The sequence below is a fragment of the Pongo pygmaeus genome, chromosome 22 (genome assembly GCF_028885625.2).
Source record: "Pongo pygmaeus isolate AG05252 chromosome 22, NHGRI_mPonPyg2-v2.0_pri, whole genome shotgun sequence".
NCBI classification, from domain to species: Eukaryota; Metazoa; Chordata; class Mammalia; order Primates; family Hominidae; genus Pongo; species Pongo pygmaeus.
In genome coordinates, this window is record NC_072395.2 from 52,219,715 (window position 1) to 52,241,273 (window position 21,559).

The following is a 21,559-nucleotide window of genomic DNA, read 5'->3' on the forward strand; positions in this document are numbered from 1 at the left end:
TCTTTCTTTCTTTTTTTTTTTTTTTTTGAGATGGAGTTTCACTCTTGTTGCCCAGGCTGTAGTGCAATGGCGCGATCTCAGCTCACTGCAACCTCCGCCTCCTGGGTTCAAGCAATTCTCCTGCCTCAGCCTCCCGAGTAGCTGGGATTACAGACATGCACCACCACGCCTGGCTAATTTTGTATTTTTAGTAGAGACGGGGTTTCACCATATTGGTCAGGCTCAGGAGTTGGTCAGCTCCTGACCTCAGGTGATCCACCTGCCTCAGCCTCCCACAGTGCTGGGATTATAGGCATGAGCCACCGCACCCAGCCTCCCACCCAAATTTCATATTCAGTTGTAATCCCCAGTGTTGCAGGTGGGGCCTGGTGGGAGGTAATTGGATCACAGGAGGTGGATCCTTATCTCTTTTTTTTTTTTTTTTTTTGAGACAGAGTCTTTCTCTGTTGGCCAGACTGGAATACAGTGGCACAATCTCGCCTCACTGCAACCTCTGCCTCCCGGGCTCAAGCGATTCTCCTGCCTCAGCCTCCTGAGTAGCTGGGATTACAAGCCTGGCTAATTTTTGTATTTTTAGTAGAGATGGGGTTTCACATATACTTCAACTCATACAGGTGGGCCCATATTTCCTACATGAAACAGGACCCATAGTTCACTTCTAAGTGGGAAAATATGAAAATACATCTTTTAACAAAAACTATATATGAATATTTATTTGTAAGGGTCTCAGTCATGAAATCATCAAAAACTGGAAGCAATCAAAATGTTCTTTAACTTGTGAATGGATAAATAAATTGTGGTACATCCACATAAGGCAATGCTGCTCTATAATAGAATGAACCCATGGTACACATAGCAACTTGGATGACTCTCAAAAGCATCATGCTATGTCACAGAAGCCAGGCTCAGCAGGCTACACACATAATCATTCCATATATATGACATTTTTACAAAGGCAAAACTCTAGGGACAGAGAACAGACCAGTGCTGGCCAGGGGCTGGAGGTGGAGGGAGGGGCTGACTACAAAGTAGTGTCAAATAATGTTTTGGGGTAATTGAAATATTCTATATCTTGATTGTGATGACATCGCTGTGTTTGTCAAAACTCATCGAACTGTTTACTAAAAAGAGAGAATTTTATTGTATGTAAATTACACTTCAGTAAACCTGACTTTAAAATAGCAATGAGTTGGAAATTTCAGGGATCAGATAACCTAGAGATTTGTCAAAGGGCTTTTCGCCTGCCTCTCAGCTTTACCAAGTGCCTTATTGCCTAGCGTTATGCTATGAGGTTCATTTCAGTCCTGTGCTCGTCAGATTTTTTTTTTTTTTTTTTTGAGACAGAGTTTCGCCGATCTCGGCTCACTACAACCTACGCCTCCCGGGTTCAAGTGATTCTCCTGCCTCAGCCTCCCGAGTAGCTGGGATTACAGGTGCCCACCACCACGCCTGGCTAATTTTTGTAATTTTAATAGAGATGGGGTTTCACCATGTTGGCCAGGCTGGTCTCAAACTCCTGACCTCAGGTGATCCACCCACCTCGGCCTCCCGAAGTTCTGGGATTATAGGCATGAGCCACCGCGCCTGGACCCCCTCATACTTTTTTAACTTTTAAAATTCATTCATATAAAAGCATATGTGTAATGTATTTTTAATTTTGTTTTTGTTTATTATTTTATAATTTTTTTTTTACATTTATTTTTTATTTGTTTGTTTGAGACGGTCTTGCTCTGTCACCTAGGCTAGAGTGCAGTGGTGTGATCACAGCTCTTTGCAGCCTCAAACTCCTGGGCTCTTGCCATCCTCCCACCTCAGCCTCCCAAGCAGCTGGGGCTACAAGTGTGTGCCACCACACCTGGTTAATTTATTAATTTTTCTTTTGAGGAGAAGAGGTCTCACTATGTTGACCAGTCTGGTTTCAAACTCTTGGCCTCAAGTGAGCCTCCAGCCTCTGCCTCCCAAAGTGCTGGGATTACAGGTGTGAGCCACCACTCCTGGCCAGAATAATATATGTAATGTAGATGTAAGGTATTACACTCAATATTAAAATAAATTGCTTTGAAGCCAGCATCTGATGTAAGAATTAAAACATCATCAATATCATTGAAGCTGCCCTTCTGCGCTTTCTGTTTTTTGTTTTTTGAGACGGAGTCTCACTTGGTCGCCCAGGTTGGAGTGCAGTGGCGCGATCTTGGCTCACTGCAACCTCCGCCTCCTGGGTTCAAGCAATTTTCATGCTTCAGCCTCCCAAGTAGCTGGGATGACAGGCGTGTGCCACCACACTCAGCTAATTTTTGTATTTTTAGTAGAGACAGGGTTTCACCATGTTGGCTAGGCTGGTCTTGAACTCCCGACCTCAGGTGATCTGCCCACCTCGCCTCCCAAAGTGCTGGGATTACAAGCGTGAGCCACTGCACCCAGCTGAAGCTGCCCTTTCTATAGCACTCCCCTGCTGGTCCCCAGAGGCATCCACTGGCCTGAACTTTATGTATATCAGAATCTCGCTTTGCGTTTTATGAGTAGTTTTGCTAGATATGTAGGATTCCCTTATAACATATTGTTTAGCTTCCTTGGTTTTGAGTTTGGTAAAAATGGAATCAGCCAGGTGCAGTGGCTCAAGCCTGTATTTGCAGCGCTTTGGGAGAGTAAGACAGGAGGAGGACTGGTTGAGGTCAGGATTTGGAGACCAACCTGGGCAACATAGCAAGAGCCCATCTACACAAAAAATTAAAAACTAAACAAAAAACGTATCCAGGCTGGTGACCTGCACCTGCAGTCCCAGCTACTCGGGAGGCTGAGACAGGAGGATCACTTGAGCCTGGGAGGTCGAGGCTGAGGTGAGCTATGATGGTGCCACTGCACTGGGGATCATTCATATGTAGATTGTGTCAGCCTGAAAACAAAAGTTCATTCTTATGCTTCAAAGGAAGAGATTGTATTGAAGAAACTACAAGTTGTGGCCAAAGTTAAGGAAACCAACCAGGCGCAATTGAAGCTCTCAGGGATGAGCAGCTGTGGAAAGCCATGACCACCCTAGGCCTGATGGAGCCAGGGAGAACACCTGTGCCCTGAGAGCTGGGTCACTAGGTCACTGGCTGAGGAGGTCCACTGGGAGCCACAGCTGTGCAGCCACTGCCGGCACAGCTCTAGCAGGGGAGAGATACTCCAGGCTCTCTTTTGCCCAGCTGGTGTTGGGAGAATCTGGCTGGAGCTCAGCTGCAGGAAGCCCCTAGTGCAGCAGTCTGTTGGATTCAGCCTGTTGGAACACAGCACAGAGCAAAGGACAGAGTGTGATCAGGGAAGGGGTTGGAAGCATCTTTTCTCAAAATTTTCTCACTCAATACAGAATTGTTTCAAAGGTTCATTCCTGTTGGGCGTGGCTGTGATTCATTCGTTTTTAAGTAATTTAATATGCCACTGGGTACAAAGACCACAGTGTATTAATCCATTCTCTTGTGGTTGGATGTCTGGGTTGTTTCTAGCTTTTTGGTTTTTGGTGTTTTTTTTTTTTTTTTTTTTACAGTTTTTACAATTATGAACAATGAATACTGTATGAAGGTTTCTGAGATAACGGAAAGAGGGCACTCCGCAACCAAGAGTGCCATCAAAGGTGGAAGAGATGGGCATACGGTATATGCCTGCAACCCCAGCAGTTTGGGAGGCTGAGGCAGCAAGAAGATCATTTGAGGCCAAGAGTTTGAGGTCAGCCTAGGTAGCCTACCAAAACTCTGTTTCTACAAAAACATTTTAAAACTTAGCCGGGCATGGTAACATGCGCCTCTAATCCCAGTCTCCTTGGGAGACTGAGGTGCGAGGATGACTTGAGGCTAGGAGTTCAAGGCTTCAGTGAGCTATGATCGCGCCACTGCACTCCAGCCTTTGCTACAGAACAAGAGCCTGTCTCTTAATAAATAAATAAGTAAATAAATTAAATTAAATTAAGTGGGAGATATCTCGTGCTTTTCCTCAGGCAGAGATGACCTAGCCACCTCACCTTGCTCTAGGTAGGATTAATTGACAAGGCAACGGATCTTGTTTTTTATTATGGTTAAGTATACATAACATAGACATTTACCATTTTAACAATTTCTACTGTATGATTCAGTGGCATTAAGTATATTCCCAGGACAGCTGTTTTTCTAGTAGTGAAATTGAACCAGTAGCAAGCTGGTATACTTTCTTTTTTTTGAGACGGAGTCTTGCTCTGTTGCCCAGTCTGGAGTGCAATGGTGCGATCTTGGCTCACTGCAACCTCTGCCTCCTAGGTTCAAGTGATTCTCCTGCCTCAGCCTCCCAAGTAGCTGGGATTACAGGTGCATGCCACCACACCTGGCTAATTTTTGTATTTTTAGTAGAGATGAGGTTTCGCCATGTTGGCCAGGCTGGTCTCGAACTCCCAACCTCAGATTATCTGCCCACCTCAGTCTCCCAAAGTGCTGGGATTATAGGCGTAAATCACCACGCCCAGCCACTGGCATGATTTTTAAACCAAGATTGCTCCCTGGAATTTTACGTACATAATATGCTCCACTTGTCACAACCTCTTGATTTATTTATGAGAAAGGCATTCACAGTTCTTGGGGAATTCACTTGAGAATGAGAGTACAAGTTTTTATTTTCATGTTTTTTTTTCCAAGAAGTCCCCAAAGCATTAAAGATATGGTGAATGGAAAGGAGGTCTTGGGCCTAGGAAGCAGAAGTTGATGATGTCAATTTTATCAGTCCCCAATTGAGAGACATTTGACTATTTTCAATTTCCATCATTACAAACAATTCTGCCATTAACATCTTTGTCTCTGTCTCCTTGAACTCTTGTACTTCTTTAGGGTAAACACTGAAGAATGGCATTGCCGGGACATAGGAAATACCACATTTAATTTAATAGGTACTGCCAAATTTCCCTGTCGATTCTGAAAACTTCTGGAATGCTTAGATCAAGATCTCAATGTCTCAGTCACTGTCTAGGGCCCAGAAGATCTAAAAACATGTTTGGACAGGTGTTCCTAAAATACATCATTTAGGTTATGTCTCTCCCAGGCCTGCTTGAGTTACTGGTACACAGATCTTTAATTCACTCAACAAGTGTTTATTGAATGTCTCTTATGTGCTAGTGCTGTTCCAAGCTCTGAGGATGAAGAAGTGGGAAGAGGAGACAAGTCCCTCCAATCTAGTCAGGAAGGTGTATTCTCACTGTTAAAACTCAGGCTGTTCTCAAGTGTGTCTGATGCATAATAGGAACACAGTGTTCATGCATTCATGCTGGTCTTGCTTGGAAAAAGATCATCTTTCTTGGTTTTTTGGCTATAACAAATAGTTTTTATTAATAGTAGCCAAATTTTTAACTTAACATCAAAATATGCCATGTCCAATTTTGTCCATAATTATGTTAACTCAGGAGCTCAAAATTGTACCATATTTATCCAAGAGAAATAAAAACATATTCACAAAAAAACCTCTTTGTACCAGAATGTAATGTTCATTGCAGCTTTATTTCTAATAGCCAAAAAAAAAAACAAAAACCCCAGCCCAGATATCCATCAATAGGAGAATAGATAAACAAGTTGTAGCATATTCACCAATGAAAAGGAATGAGCCACTGATGCAAGCAAATGGCATAAGTGAGTCTCAGAAACATTCTTCTGAGTGAAAGAAGAGTACACACTGCATCATGATTCCATCTATATGCAGACCCGACTAGAACAGGCACAACTAATCTATGGTGGAAAAAGTGAAGCCACAAGGGATGGGGGCAAGAATCGAGTGGGTAGGGGCATGGGAGACCTTCTGAGGGTGATGGCAGTTTATCTTGATGAGATGTTGGGTACACAGGTGCATCTTTTTTTTTTTTTTTTTTTTTTTTTTTTTTTTTGAGACAGAATCTCACTCCTGCTCAGGCTGGAGTGTAGTGACACAATCACAGCTCACTGCAACCTCCGCCTCCTGGGTTCAAGTGATTCTCCTGCCTCAGCCTCCCGAGTAGCTGGTTACAGGTGTGCCCCACCACACTTGGCTAATTTTTGTATTTTTAATAGAGATGGGGTTTCGCCATGTCGGCCAGGCTGGTCTGGAACTGCTGACCTCAAGTAATCTGCTCGACTTGGCCTCCCAAAGTGCTTAGGATTACAGGCATGAGCTACCACACCCAGCCACAGGTGCATCATATCAAACAGGAAGCTTGAGATTTGTACATTTTATCAAATGCAAATTTTACCTCTGAAGAAAAAAAATAGAACCATAAACAAATATCGAGCTTTAAATAATAATGTGTATGCTGAATTATTAGGGGGAAGTGTACTGATGCCTGCGATTTACTTTAAAATAAATGAAAAATAGTCCAGGCACAGTGGCTCACGCTTGTAATCCCAACACTTTGGGATGCTGAGGTGAGATCACCTGAGGTCAGGAGTTCGAGACCAGCCTGACTACTATGGTGAAAACCCCGTCTCTACTAAAAATACAAAAATTAGCTGGGCATGGTGTAATCCCAGCTACTTGGGAGGCTGAGGCAGGAGGATTGCTAGAACCTGGGAGATGGAGGTTGCAGTGAGCCAAGATCTCACCATTGCACTCCAGCCTGAGCGACAGAGCGAGACTCCATCTCAAAATTAAATAAATAAATAAATAAATGAAAAATAAGGTGGGCCGGGTGCAGTGGCTCACGCTTGTAATCCTAGCACTTTGGGAGGCCAAGGCAGGTGGATTACGAGGTCAGGAGTTCAAGACCAGCCTGGCCAAGATGGTGAAACCCCATCTCTACTAAAAATATGAAAATTAGCTGGACGTGGTGGTAGGTGCCTGTAATCCCAGCTACTTGGGAGGCTGAGGCAGAGAATCACTTGAACCTGGGAGGCAGAGGTTGCAGTAAGCCGAGATTGTGCCACTGCACTCCAGCCTGGGCAACAGAGCGAGACTCCTTCTCAAAAAAACAAAAATAATAATAATAAGGTGAATTGATGAGGAATGGGTAGATGGATAGAAATATATGGAACAAAGCCACTATAGTAAAAACATAAATTGTAGAATCTAGCTGGTGTCTCTACTTGAAAAAGGATATTTGGTCCAGGCACAGTGGCTCACACCTGTAATCCCAGCACTTTGGGAGGCCAAAGTGAATGAATCACTTAATTTCAGGAGTTTGAGACCAGCCTGGCCAACATAGTGAAACCTCATCTCTACTAAAAACACAAAAAAAATTAGCCAGGTATGGTGGCGGATGCCTGTAATCCCAGCTACTCCAGAGGCTGAGGCAGGAGAATCACTGGAACCTGGGAGACCGAGGTTGCAGTGAGCCGAGATTGCACCATTGTACTCCAACCTGGGCAACAAGAGCAAGACTCTATCTCAAAAAAAAAAAAAAAAGAATCTTTGGAGATCAAAAGCCTCACGTCACATCACCCTCAGCCACGTGAAGCCAGTTCAGAGCTTTTTTTTTTTTTTGGAGGGGAGACAGAGTCTAGCTCTGTCACCCAGGCTGGAGTGCAGTGGCATGATCTCAGCTCACTGCAACCTTTGCCTCCCGGGTTCATGCCATTCTCCTGCCTCAGCCTCCCGGGTAGCTGGGATTACAGGTGCCTGCCACCACACCCAGCTAATTTTTGTATTTTTAGTAGAGACGGGATTTCATTGTGTTGGCCAGGCTGGTCTCGAACTCCTAACCTCGTGATCTGTCCGCCTCGGCCTCCCAAAGTGCTGGGATTACAAGCGCGAGCCACTGCACCCGGCCCAGAGCTTTTTGTCGGTTAAAAAAAAAAGGGAATTTCTTGGAGGGATTTAGGAAAGAATAAAGGAGAGAGAGTGAGCATAGGACAGCAAGGGATTGCAAAAGATTCTCCTCTAGTGGCGTCCATCTCCTTGAATGCCTCCCGATTCATCCTTTACAACATTTTTTTGACAACTTGAAGATCTTTTCCTAGAACCTTTAATCCAAAAGGAGTTGCAACTCAGCCGACAGTGAGATGTCCATGTTGAAATGCAGAGGCCACGTTGCGGTTTAATTACAATCTTTTTTTGTGACATACTGTTCCTCTTCCCTGCAAAGGCATGGATCGTCAAGAGTTGACTGAAAAATGATTTTAGAAACCTTGCAAATTATCAACAGATTAGTGATGTAACAGAGTACCCCCATTTTTCTGATAAAGAACATGAGTTATTTTTAAAATGTTATTTTCTTTTCTCTTTCCTCCTTTTCCCCTGTTCCCCACTTCCTACTTATGTCTTTAGGAATGCAGTTATAACCTTGACCTTCCCTTCACCAGACACTCCCTACAGGGCGAGCTTATCTAACTGTGTGCTTACTTAGAAGCTCCAGAGCAGGAACTTTCTCCCACTGGGAGATTGCCTTGAGAGACAACAGTCAATTTACAGCGTAAAATGTGCCTGCAACAGAACGTCTCCTGGAGACCGTCTGGAGACAATGGCTACTTTACAACCTAGCTCTGCCCGATGGCGCCAGCTAGACCACCCGGTAGATAAGACACTGAAATGAGTCACGTAGTACCCGCACCTGCTTTCTCCCTTCCCTGCCTGCCATTCATGCCAAGTACCCCCTATTTTGTTTTGTTTTGTTTTTGTTTATTTGTTTTTTGAGATGAAGTCTCACTGTCACCCAGGCTGGGGTGCAATGGCGTGATCTTGGCTCACTACAGCCTCCGCCTCCCGGGTTCAAGCGATTCTCCTGCCTCAGCCTCCCGAGTAGCTGGGACTACAGGTGCGCTAATTTTTGTACTTTTAGTAGAGACGGGGTTTCACCATGTTGGTCAGGCTGGTCTTGAACTCCTGACCACCTGATCCGCCTGCCTCGCCCTCCCAAAGTGCTGGGATTACAGGCATGAGCCACCGCACCTGGTGCCAAGTCCCTTTTTGAAAGCCTCTGCTAGCCAGGCGTGGTGGCTCACGCCTGTAACCCTAACACTTTGGGAGTCTGAGGCGGGCAGATCACCTGAGGTCAGGAGTTCGAGACCAGCCTGACCAATATGGCAAACCCTGTCTCCACTAAAAATACAAAAATTAGCCAGGCGTGGTGGCATGCGCCTGTAGTTCCAGCTACTCAATAGGCTGAGACAGGAGAATTGCTTGAACCTGGGAGGCGGAGGTTGCAGTGAGCCGAGATCGTGCCACTGCACTCCAGCCTGGGTGACAGAGCGAGGCTCTGTCTCAAAAACAAAAACAAAAAACAAAAAAGCCTCTGCTGGTCTTCATACCAGACCTCACTCTGGTTAATTGAACTCTGCCAGCAGCAAGTGACTGAACCTGCATTTTAGTTACAGTGATGCTGCTAAAATAAGCAGCTTCACATCACCCACAACTCAATTCAGCATTCTGAGCTGGGCTCCCGCTCTTCACAGTGTCTTATACTCTGATTCACGGCCAGCCAAGGAGTTGAAATTATTCCAGAGAAGGTCCAAATTTGTTTTGTTCAGGACCACCACACCCACTGAGAAATGTACCCAAATGACCTTCAAAGGGAAACTTCATTCTCTTGACTTTTTTTTTTGGAAGCTCTCTAGCTCAGTTCTGAACTGGAAGAAAAAAAAAAAAAAAACCCACAAAAAACACCCAATCTGAAGTATTCTCCCCTTGGTTTCAAAAAAAAAATTTTTTTTTCGACACGGAGTCTCGCACTGTTGCCCAGACTGGAGTGCAGTGGCACAATTTTGGCTCACTACAACCTCTGCCTCCCAGGTTCAAGCGATTCTCCTGCCTCAGCCTCCCAAGTAGCTGGGATTACAGGCACCCGCCACCATGCCCAGCTAATTTTTTGTATTTTTAGTAGAGACAAGGTTTCACCATGTTGGCCAGGCTGGTCTTGAACTCCTGGCCTCGTGATTCACCCACCTCGGCCTCCCAAAGTACTGGGATTACAGGCGTGAGTCACCTCTCCTGGATTGTTTCAAAACTTTTAACAGTTATTATGTGTTTATTTGATTGATTGATTAACTGATTGATTTTGAGATGGAATTTTGCTGCTCTTGCCCAGGCTGGAGTGCAGTGGTGCAATCTCGGCTCACTGCAACCTCTGCCTCCCAGATTCAAGCAATTCTCCTGCCTCAGCCTCCTGAGTAGCTGGAATTACAGGCGCCCACCACCACGCCTGGCTAATTTTTTGTATTTTTAGTAGAAACAGAGTTTCACCATATTGGCCAGGCTGGTCTCAAACTTCTGACCTCAGGTGATCCGCCCACATCAGCCTCCCAAAGTGCTAGGACCACAGGAGTGAGCCCCCGCGCCCGGCTATTATGTGTTTAATATATTCAAATAACATAGACATAAATGAGTTTAATCAGGTATCAAAGGTGGGAGATTAAAAAGAAAACATGTTAACATTCCCTTGCCCTCCTCAGCAAATCTCACTCCCTGGAAATAGCCATGGTTAACAGTTTAGCAGTGGCCTTATAGAGCTTCTCCTATACTACGTACACACAAAAATAGCCTGATGCTTATACAAACATATTTATGACAATGAATTATATTGTGCATGTTGCTTTACAACTGGCATTTCATTTCTTTCTTTCTTTTTTCTTTTCTTTTTTTTTTTTTTTTTTTTGACACAGGGCTGGAGTGCAGTGGCATGATCTCAGCTCACTATAGCCTCCACCTTCCAGTTTCAAGCAGTCCTCCTATCTCAGCCTCCTGAGTAGCTGGGATCACAGGCATAGACCACCATACCTGGCTATTTTTTGTATTATTTGTAGAGATGGGGTTTTGTCATGTTGCCCAGGCTGGGCTCAAGCGATCTGCCCCCTCAGCCAGCTAAAATACTGGGACTACAGGCATGAGCCACCACACCCGGCCAACTGGCATTTCTTACCTAACCCTGTGTTTCTGAATCTCCCCCATGACAACATATACAAGTCGGCTGTCATCTTTTTAGCCACATAGTATCCCATAATATGAATCAATGATGATGCATTATAATTTATTGTGAGTATTTGGACACTATTAAAAATTATATTGCATCAAATGTTCTTGTACATAAATTCTTATGCAATTATAATTTTCTAATGTGTAGATTCCTTTTTTTTTTTTTCGAGACGGAGTCTCACTCTGTCACCCAGGCTGGAGTGCAGTGGCGCAATCTCTGCTCACTGCAAGCTCCGCCTCCTGGGTTTAAGTGATTCTCCTGCCTCAGCCTCCCAAGTAGCTGAGACTACAGGCGCATGCCACCACACCTGGCTAATTTTTGTATTTTTAGTAGAGATGGGGTTTTGCCACAGTGGCCAGGCTGGTCTCGAACTCCTGACCTCAAGTGATCTGCCCATCTCAGTCTTCCAAAGTGCTGGGATTACAAGTGTGAGCCACCTCGCCCAGCCAAATGAGTAGATTCTTTTTTTTTTTTTTTTTTGAGATGGAGTCTTGCTCTGTTGCCCAGGCTGGAGGGCAGTGGCGCAATCTCCGCTCACTGCAAGCTCCACCTCCCAGGTTCACACCATTCTCCTGCCTCAGCCTCCCGAGTAGCTGGGACTACAGGCGCCTACCACCACGCCTGGATAGTGTTTTGTATTTTTAGTAGAGACGGGGTTTCACTGTGTTAGCCAGGCTGGTCTTGAAATCCTGACCTCGTGATCCCACCCGCCTCGGCCTCCCAAAGTGCTGGGATTACAGGCGAGTAGATTCTTAAAAACAAATTATTAGGTCAGGCGTGGCGGCTCATGCCTGTAATCCCAGCACTTTGGGAGGCCGAGGTGGGTGAATCACGAGATCAGGAGTTCAAGACCAGCCTGGCCAAGATGGTGAAACCCCGTCCCTGCTAAAAATACAAAAATTAGCCGGGCGTGGTGGTGGGCGCCTGTAATCCCAGCTGCTCGGGAGGCTGAGGCAGAGAATCACTTGAACCCGCGAGGTGGAGGATGCAGTGAACCGAGATTGCTCCATTGCACTCCAGCCTGGGCGACAGAGCGAGACTCCGTCTCAAAAAAATATATATATATATATATATAAAATATTATATAATATTGACCTGATATATATGTTTTATATATATATATATATTAGGTCAAAGTATATGTGGACAATTTACAGAATGGGAGAAAATGTTTGAAAATTATCCATCCAAGAAATGACTAATAATCAGAATATTTAAAGGACTCAACTCCATAGAAAAAAAAACAATCTTACTAAAAATCGCCAAAAGACCCGAATAGATATTTCTCTAATGACATACAAATGGCCAACAAGTATATGAAAAAATGCTCAGCATCACTAATCATCAGGGAAATGAAAATCAGAACTGCAATGAGATATCATCTTATCCCAGGTAGAACGGTTATTATCAAAAAGAAAAAAAAATAAATGCTGGCAAGGAGTGGAGGAGAAAGTGGAATTCTCATACGCTATTGGTGGGAAAGTAAAGTAGCACAGGCATTATAGAAAACAGTACAGAGGTTTCCCAAACAACTAAAAATAATAGTTTCCTGGCCGGGCACGGTGGCTAACGCCTGTAATCCCAGCACTTTGGGAGGCCAAGGCTGGTGGATCACCTGAGGTCAGGAGTTCAAGACCAGCCTGGCCAACATGATGAAACCCCGTCTCTACTAAAAATACAAAAAATTAGGCAGGCGTGGTGGCACGTGGCTGTAATCCCAGCTACTCAGGAGGCTGAGGCAGGAGAATCGCTTGAACTTGGGAAGCGGAGGTTGCAGTGAGCCGAGATCGCGCCACTGCACTCCAGCCTGGACAACAAGAGTGAAACTCCCTCTCAAAAAAAAAAAAAAAGAAAGGAAATCAGACACATGCTACAACATGGATGAACCTGGAAAACATTATGATGAATGAAATAAGCCAGACATAGGCCGGGCGCAGTGGCTCACGCCTGTAATCCCAGCACTTTGGGAGCCCGAGGCGGGCAGATCACGAGGTCAGGAGATCGAGACCATCCTGGCTAACACAGTGAAACCCCGTCTCCACTAAAAAATACAAAAAAAAAAATTAGCCAGGCGTGGTGGCGGGCTCCTGTAGTCCCAGCTCCTTGGGAGGCTGAGGCAGGAGAATGGCGTGAACCCAGGAGGCGGAGTTTGCAGTGAGCTGAGATTGCGCCACCGCACTCCAGCCTGGGGGACAGAGCAAGACTCCGTCTCAAAAAAATAATAATAATAATTTAAAAAATAATAATTAAAAGAAGCCAGACATAAAAGCACAAATTCTGTATGATTCTACTTACCTGAGGTCCCTAGAATAGTAAAATTCATAGACACTAGAAGTAAATGGTCATTGCCAGGAACTACGGGAGGCCAAAATGCAGAGTTGGTGTTTAATGGGTACAGAGTTTTAGCTGGGGAAGACGAAAAGCTTCTGGAGATGGATGGTGGTGATGGTTGTACAAAATGTAAATGTACTTAATGCCGATTAACTGCACACTTGAAAATGGTTAAAATAGTACTTTTAAAACTTTTTTATTTTTGAGACAGTCTCACTGTGTCGCCTAGGCTTGAGTGCAGACATATGATCTCGGCTCACTGCAACCTCTGCCTCTTGGGTTCAAGCAATTCTTGTGTGTCAGCCTCTAGAGTAGCTAGGATTACACCCGCCCACCACCACACCCAGCTAATTGTTGTATTTTTAGTAGAGATGGGGTTTTGCCATGTTACCCAGGGTGCTCTCAAACTCCTGGCCTTGTGTGATCCTCCCGCCTCAGCCTCCCAAAGTGCTGGGATTATAGGCGTGAGCCGCCATGCCCTGCCAAAATTGTACAATTTATTTTATGTATATTTTACCACAATAGAAAAATATTTATTTAAATTTTTCAAAATATAGAGATAGGCAGATCTCACCATGTTGTCCAGGCTATTCTCAAACTCTTGGGCTCAAGCAATCCTCTCTCCTTGGCCTCCAAAAATATTGGGATTTATATTATTTCTTTTGTGAATTATCTTTTTATATCATTTGCTAATATTTCTATTGGTTTTTTTCATATTGATGGTCATATTTCTATTGGATTTTTTCTTTTTCATATTGACAATAGGAATTCTTTTTTTGTTTGTTTTTTTGTGACAGAGTTTTGCTCTTCTTGCCCAGGCTGGAGTGCAATGGCACGATCTCTGCTCACTGCAATCTCCACCTCCCAGGTTCAAGCAATTCTCCAGCCTCAGCCTCCTGAGTAGCTGGGATTACAGGCGCCCGCCATCACGCCCAGCTCATTTTTGTATTTTTAGTAGAGACGGGGGTTTCTCCAAGTTGGTCAGGCTGGTCTCCAACTCCTGACCTCAGGTGATCTGCCTGCCTCGGCCTCCCAAAGTTCTGGGATTACAGGCGTGAGCCACAGCACCTGGTCGACGATAGGAATTCTTTCTATAGTTTGACATCTAGCCCTTTGTTATATGTGTCACAAAAATTTTCTCCCAATATAACATTTCTCAGGTATTTGTTTACATAAAATCATATCAAGCCAGGTGAGCACCATTAGTCCTAGCTACTGGGGATGAAAGAGGCTGAGGCTGAATGATCCCTTGAGCCCAGGAGTTGGAGACTGTATTGAGCTATATGATTGCCCCACTGTACTCCAGCCTGGGTGACAGAGTAAGACCTCATTCTCTAAAATAGAAACAAACCATATAAAAGTTTAAATTGTTATGAGGTCAAATACTCCTACCTTGTCTTTATGGCTTCTGAATTTATTATCTGGCAGAGGAAGGAAGGCCTTCTTCAATTCATAATCATAAAACTATTCTCCTATACTTTCCTCTGGTGCTTTTAGAGTTTTTCTACATTTGGATTGTTAAATCTGTCTGGAATTTATTCCTATGTGTGGTGTGAAGTAGAGAACTAATTTATATTTTCTAAAATGAATATCCAATTGAACTGAAACATTTTATTTTATTTTTTCCAGACAGAGTTTCACTCTTGTTGTCCAGGCTGGAGTGCAATGGCACGATCTCGGCTCACTGCAACCTCTGCCTCGCAGGTTCAAGCAATTCTCCTGCCTCAGCCTCCCTGTAGCTGGGATTACAGGTGGACACCACCATGCTCGGCTAATTTTTGTATTTTTAGTAGAGAGAGGTTTTCACCATGTTGATCAGGCTGGTCTCGAACTCCTGACCTCAGGTGATCCGCCTGCCTCAACCTCCCAAAGTGCTGGAATTACAGGCATGAGCTGCCATGCCCGACCTGAAACTTTTTTGAGTGGTCTCTTCCTCAACAAGTTAAAATGCTACCTTTATTGTATATTAAATTTTTGGCTAGTCTCACAATTTTTCCTATTTCCAATGGAAATTCTACTGGGATTCTGATTGGTATTGCATTACATCTTACATAGAAAAAAACCGACACCCTCAAATCGTTACTCCTTTCCCAGTAGCAGAGTCATGGAATCAACCTAAGTGCCCATCAGCAGATGTCTGGATAAAGAAAATGGAGTACACATACATTGTGGAATATTGCACAGCCATAAAAAAGGATGAAATCATGTCTTTTGCAGCAACGTGGATGAAGCTGGAGTCCATTATCCTAAGTGAAATAACTCAGAAACAGAAAATCAAATAATTCATGTTCTCACTTATAAGTGCGAGCCAAACGGGTACATATGGACACTGGGGACACCAAAAGAGGGGAGGACACAACAGGTACAACATCCACTGTTCTGGTGATGGGCACACACTAGAAGCCTAAACCTCACCATTACCCAGTACATTCCTGTAACAAATCTGCACATGTACTCCCTGAATTTACAAAGATTAAAAAAGTATATATTGGGCCAGGCGAGGTGGCTCATGCCAAAATTCCAGCACTTTCGGAGGCCGAAGCGGGCGAATCACGAGGTCAGGAGTTTGAGACCAGCCTGACCAACATGGCGAAACCCCGTGTCTACTAAAAATACAAAAAGTAGCCAGGTGTGGTGGCAAGTACCTGTAATCCCAGCTACTTGGGAGGCTGAGGCAGGAGAATCACTTGAACCCCGGAGGCAGAGGTTGCAGTGAACCGAGATCGCGCCACTGCACTCCAGTCTGGCGACCGAGCAAGACTCCATCGCAAAAAAATAATAACAATAAAATAAAAATAAATATTAACTCTTCTTTAGGAACGTGTGTGTTTCTCATTTGTTCTGATCTTTTTTATGTCAAAGACTTCAGTCACATCTTATATTTTTCTTGGAAGAGAAAAATGCTCTTTTTTTTTTTTTTGAGACGGAGTCTCGCTCTGTTGCCCAGGCTGGAGTGCAGTGGCGGGATCTCGGCTCACTGTAAGTTCCACCTCCCGGGTTCATGCCATTCTCCTGCCTCAGCCTCCTGAGTAGCTGGGACTACAGGCACCTGCCATCACCCCTGGCTAATTTGTTGTATTTTTAGTAGAGATGGGTTTTCTCCGTGTTAGCCAGGATGGTCTCGATCTTCTGACCTCGTGATCCACCCACCTCGGCCTCCCAAAGTGCTGGGATTACAGGCGTGAGCCACTGCACCCGGCCCAAAAATGCTCATTTTTGATACCGACCAAGAACCACAATGAGACCTGAAAATGTGCGAGAGCAGCGCACCCATCCACCGAAGCACCTAGGCTCTGCCCATTCCGGTATCTAGGAGACTGCTTTATTCATATTAGCTCAATTAAGTTCGTTGAACTTAATATTTCATTCATATTGTCTTTAAAGATAGATGAAATAAGAAGAACTGAAGCAGAAAGTGAGAAATCATGTGATGACCTTTAAGACTGTCTTAAATATATTTCTTTTGAAAATCTAAATGGGCACTGGTGGAAATGACAATCTTGCACGTTTTAATATGCAACCACATCCTTACATAGAAACAGCCAAGCATGCAAGACTCCCAATCTTTCTTCTCTATGAATCATGCATAACAGATTAGTGTATTTTAAAATTCTCATACATAACTTCAATGTATTATTAGTATTTGTACATTTTTTAAATTAGAATTTTCTAAGGAGTAACAACATTAAGTGCTTTTCAGAGATAACATTTGTAGTATAAAATTATATATAACTTTTTAATATAATTTGCAGTTATGGATTAAATCTAAAACACAAAAGTAATCTTTACACTTAAGGATGTAAGGAAACACTGAGGGACTTAACAAAAGCCACTCTCTAACAAGATAGCACAGCCAGACTTTATGAATACAAGTTATCCATTATATAATGCTCAGCTTAAGGTTAAATTAAGTGAAGTTTCAAAGGCTTTCCTCAACACTATATATTGCTGTCAGGTGGTGGGAGGCGGGCAGGAATCTGCCAGGAATCTAGTAATTGTACGTTCTGAAAATCACTCAGGAAGGGAAACAGACGTTTATGGTGCACTAACCGCCAGGCCCCGCATCATCCACTCTGACCCTCTGGGTAAGGTATTATCGTCTCTTCAGTTAAGCCCATTACCTATATCCTTAGCCCCTTCTGTTGTCAGGTCACGTTCATTTGCAAACGAGAGGTGGTGGAATGGAGCTACAGATGATGTCCCTTGCCCTGATGCCGATCCGCTTTCACCCCAGCGAGTGTCTCGTATCTTCGTGCCGTTTCCCCTCAATTCCATCACTAACCATGGCACTATACATTTCCATGCCCTCAAAAAATCTCAAACATCTACCTACTTTTTTCCACTGGAAAAGATTTTTGTGGAATCAGCATCTGGAAGCTAATATGTAATTCTTTTTTCTTTTTTTTTTTTTCTGTTTTGTTTTGAGACGGAGTCTTTCTCTATCGCCCAGGCTGGAGTGCAGCGGCACGATCTCGGCTCACTGCAAGCTCCGCCTTCTGGGTTCACGCCATTCTCCTGCCTCAGCCTCCTGAGTAGCTGGGACTACAGGTGCCGCCACCACGCCCGGCTAATTTTTTATGTTTTTAGTAGAGATGGGCTTTCACTGTGTTAGCCAGGATGGTCTCGATCTCCTGACCTCGTGATCCACCCGCCTCGGCCTCCCAAAGTGCTGAGATAACAGGCGTGAGCCACGCTGATATGTAGTTGTAAAGTGGAACTAGCCATGCTGAATATATATATATATATATATTTTTTTTCCCCCCCGAGACGGATTCTAACTCTGTCGCCCATGCTGGAGTGCAGTGGTGCGGTTCAGTGCAACCTCTGCCTCCCAAGTTCAAGCGATTCTCCTGCCTCAGCCTCTGGAGTAGCTGGGATTACAGGCACTGGCCACCAGGCCCGGCTAATTTTTTTGTATTTTTAGTACAGACAGGGTTTCACCATGTTGGCCAGGCTGGTTTCCAACTCCTGAGCCCAAGTGATCCACCTGCCTTGGCCTCCCAAAGTGCTAAGATTACAGGTATGAGCCACTGTGCCCTACCGATTTTTTTTTTCTTAATAGCAGCTTCTTTTAAAATTGAATTTGTTTCCAATCCTGAGAAAATGTCCAATACTCCAAAGGTAGATGAGCTTTTACTCCTAAATATTTGTTGTTATGCATTTTGTTCCCTTTCAGTTTTGTATTTGTAGATATTATTTTAAAAATATCCATTCTTATTTGCTTCCAAAAATGTTGATGGCTACTGGGACTGGTTGCCTGGTACAGGGGCTTCGGTATACTGTACTGTTGGCATGAGCAGTATTATCCCAAATAGAGTAATTTTTTTTTTTTTTTCTGAGACAGTCTCACTCTGTCGCCCAGGCTGGAGTGCAATGGCGCGATCTCGGCTCACTGCAACCTCTGCCTCCTGGGTTCACACCATTCTCCTGCCTCAGCCTCCCAAGGAGCTGGGACTACAGGCGCCCGCCACCACGCCTGGCTAATTTCTTTTTGTATTTTTAGCAGAGACGGGATTTCACCGTGTTAGCCAGGATGGTCTCAATCTCCTAACCTTGTGATCCGTCCACCTCGGCCTCCCAAAGTGCTGGGATTACAGGCGTGAGCCACTGCGCCCGGCCCTTAATAAAGTAATTATAAAAAAGTGTAATGGCCAAATTATGGTTTTGCCACACGATGAACTATTAAGTATTAAAACATTTTACAGTTAAGGAAAAACCCAAACATATGAAGAAAATTCACCCCAAAATAATTGCTTTTAGCTTCTGGGATTAAATGGTTTGTTTGTTTTTTGAGGCAGAGTCTTGCTCTTTCGCCCAGGCTGGAGTGCAGTGGCAGATCTTGGCTCACTGTAACCTCTGCCTCCTGGGTTCAAGTGATTCTCCAGTCTCAGCCTCCCAAGTAGCTGAGACTACAGGCGCCCACCACAGACTAATTTTTGTATTTTAGTAGAGACGGGGTTTTGCCTTGTCAGCTCGGCTGGTCTCAAACTCCTGACCTCAAGCTCAAGTGATCTGCCCACCTCGGCCTCCCAAAATGCTGGGATTTCAGGCATGAGGCACCAGGCAGGGCCCCAAAAATGGTTTCTTACTTTATACTCTTTGAGGTTTTAAAAAATGTAATCCTAGCTTTCACAAACTTGAAATAAAAACAATTGTTACCAATTGATGAGCTGCTTCCCATCATCTTTTTAAACCTAATGTTAAGAAATTCTCAATTCTAATTCTCAAAATTACTTGGTGTTTCAACCAAGTATTTCTATTGCAAACTCATGGAACAAATGGGGATTGTGATAAGCAGATACATCTTTAGGTCTATCTGTGTGGGTTAGCAGAGATTAGTTTTTAGTTTGACAATGCTTGTTTTAATGCGAAAAAGTCTAAATGTCTGACAAATTATATATTCTTGAAATAAAATACTACACAGTGCTTACAAACGCTGTGTAAGTGGATTCATTGAAATGGGAGAAAGGTCACCGTATGATAAAGACTACAAAATAGGATGTACAATACCACTTTGTATAATCATGCCAGCATAGAATAGGATCTGAGAAAAATGCATCTTTAAATAGCTACTTAAATAGTTGTTTAAGTAAGCGAATTATGGGGTGATTTTAGCTTGTCTGCAGTTCCTGAGTTTTTCCAATGAGTATTAATTTCTCCCCTATGATGACACACGTTTCTCATCCCTGCATCTGTCCGTTCCCCCAACCTCATCCCTGACCCCACAAGACTTTTATACACATTTCCCAAACTGCTACAACAGAACAGAACTTCCCCCTGGGGTCTCCATGATTACCATGAATCCAAGTACTAAGTACCAAGATCTGTGCCTTAAATCCTGATTAACCCACATTTGACGCACGTCAAGCTCTATCTCTGAGAAGCCAAGAGAATGCAGGGTTCTTGTTCACTCTAGTTTTTCTAATCAACCAATTGCTCTCTGATAAGAAGTTCTCTTCCTTATACTTTTAGACGTCTGATACTGGTACAGCCAGTCAACCATTCTCATCACTCAAAAGTACTGTTGACTCTGTTTAAAGGGCAAGATATTAACTTTCTGTACTGATCCCAGAAAACATGCCTCAAAGTGGCTTTTGAGACAAGATCTTTTTACCCCAGGCTGCAGTGCCATGGCACAATCATAGCTCACTGCAGCCTTGAAATCCTGGGCTTGTGATCCTCCTTCTTCAGCCTCCTGAGTAGCTGGGACTACAGATATGCATCACTATGCTTGGCTAATTTTTAAAATTTTTTGTAGAGACTGGGTCTCGCTGTTGCTCAGGCTGATTCTGAACTCAGGCTCAAGCAATCCTCATACCTTGGCCTCCCACAGCACTGGTGTGACTGCCACATCCAGCCCCCAAGGTGGCTCAGTTAAAAATTTTTTTTTTCCTTTGACAGTTGAAGTCGGTTTATCATAAAAACACATGTCCTGGCCAGGCTTGGTGGCTCACGCCGGTAATCTCAGCACTTTGGGAGGCCGAGGCGGGTGGATCACGAGGTCAGGAGTTCGAGACCAGCCTGGCCAACATGGTGAAACCCAGTCTGTAATAAAAATACAAAAAAATTAGCCGGGTGTGGTGGCTCACGCCTGTAATCTTAGCTACTCAGGAGGCTGAGGCAAGAGAACTGCTTGAACCTAGGCGGCAAAGGTTGCAGTTAGCTGAGATCGCACCACTGCACTCCAGCCTGCGCGACAGAGTGAGACTCCGTCTCAGAAACAACAACAAAAGGTGTTCCTTCCTGTGGGTAGGATAAAAAAATAATAATAAGGAAAATGGGCAGCCTCAGGGCTAGCAAACACCCAAGTAATTGGTCAGATTTAACAAGGCAAGGCTTGCTCCAAAAAAACTGTAGAAAAGCCTAACGGAATAGTTCAAGGTAGAATCTTAAAGTACTTCTGTTATGCTTTTCTACAATGTTTCTGATACCTGTTTTAATTTGTAAGAAAAACTAGTGATTTCTTTAAATATGTCATTACGACGCGTATTCAACGATTAAGAAAATCTGTGATTTGAAAAACATCTATTACCACTGTCCGGGGTGGGAAGGTTGGGGATTACAACTAACTAAACACTGGCAGATGGGTTCTATGGTTAAAAGGCTTATCAAAAACTCATCTATTCTACCTGTACTTCAGAATTAAAGGCAAATCTGTTCATCACCGTTTCAGGCCTCCATCGTGTAATGACCAACAGCGCTCAGGTGGCTCCTAGTTCTTCCCCATCCCCCAGGGGTTATCAAAGCTTCTTTGCTGTCAGTTCATAACACGTCACTATCCTCTGCATTTGCTTTTACTGTATCCTCACTATTCCCTATAAACTCTGCTCTGGCAGTCTGCGCAGAGATCTATGATCCCATAGGGCT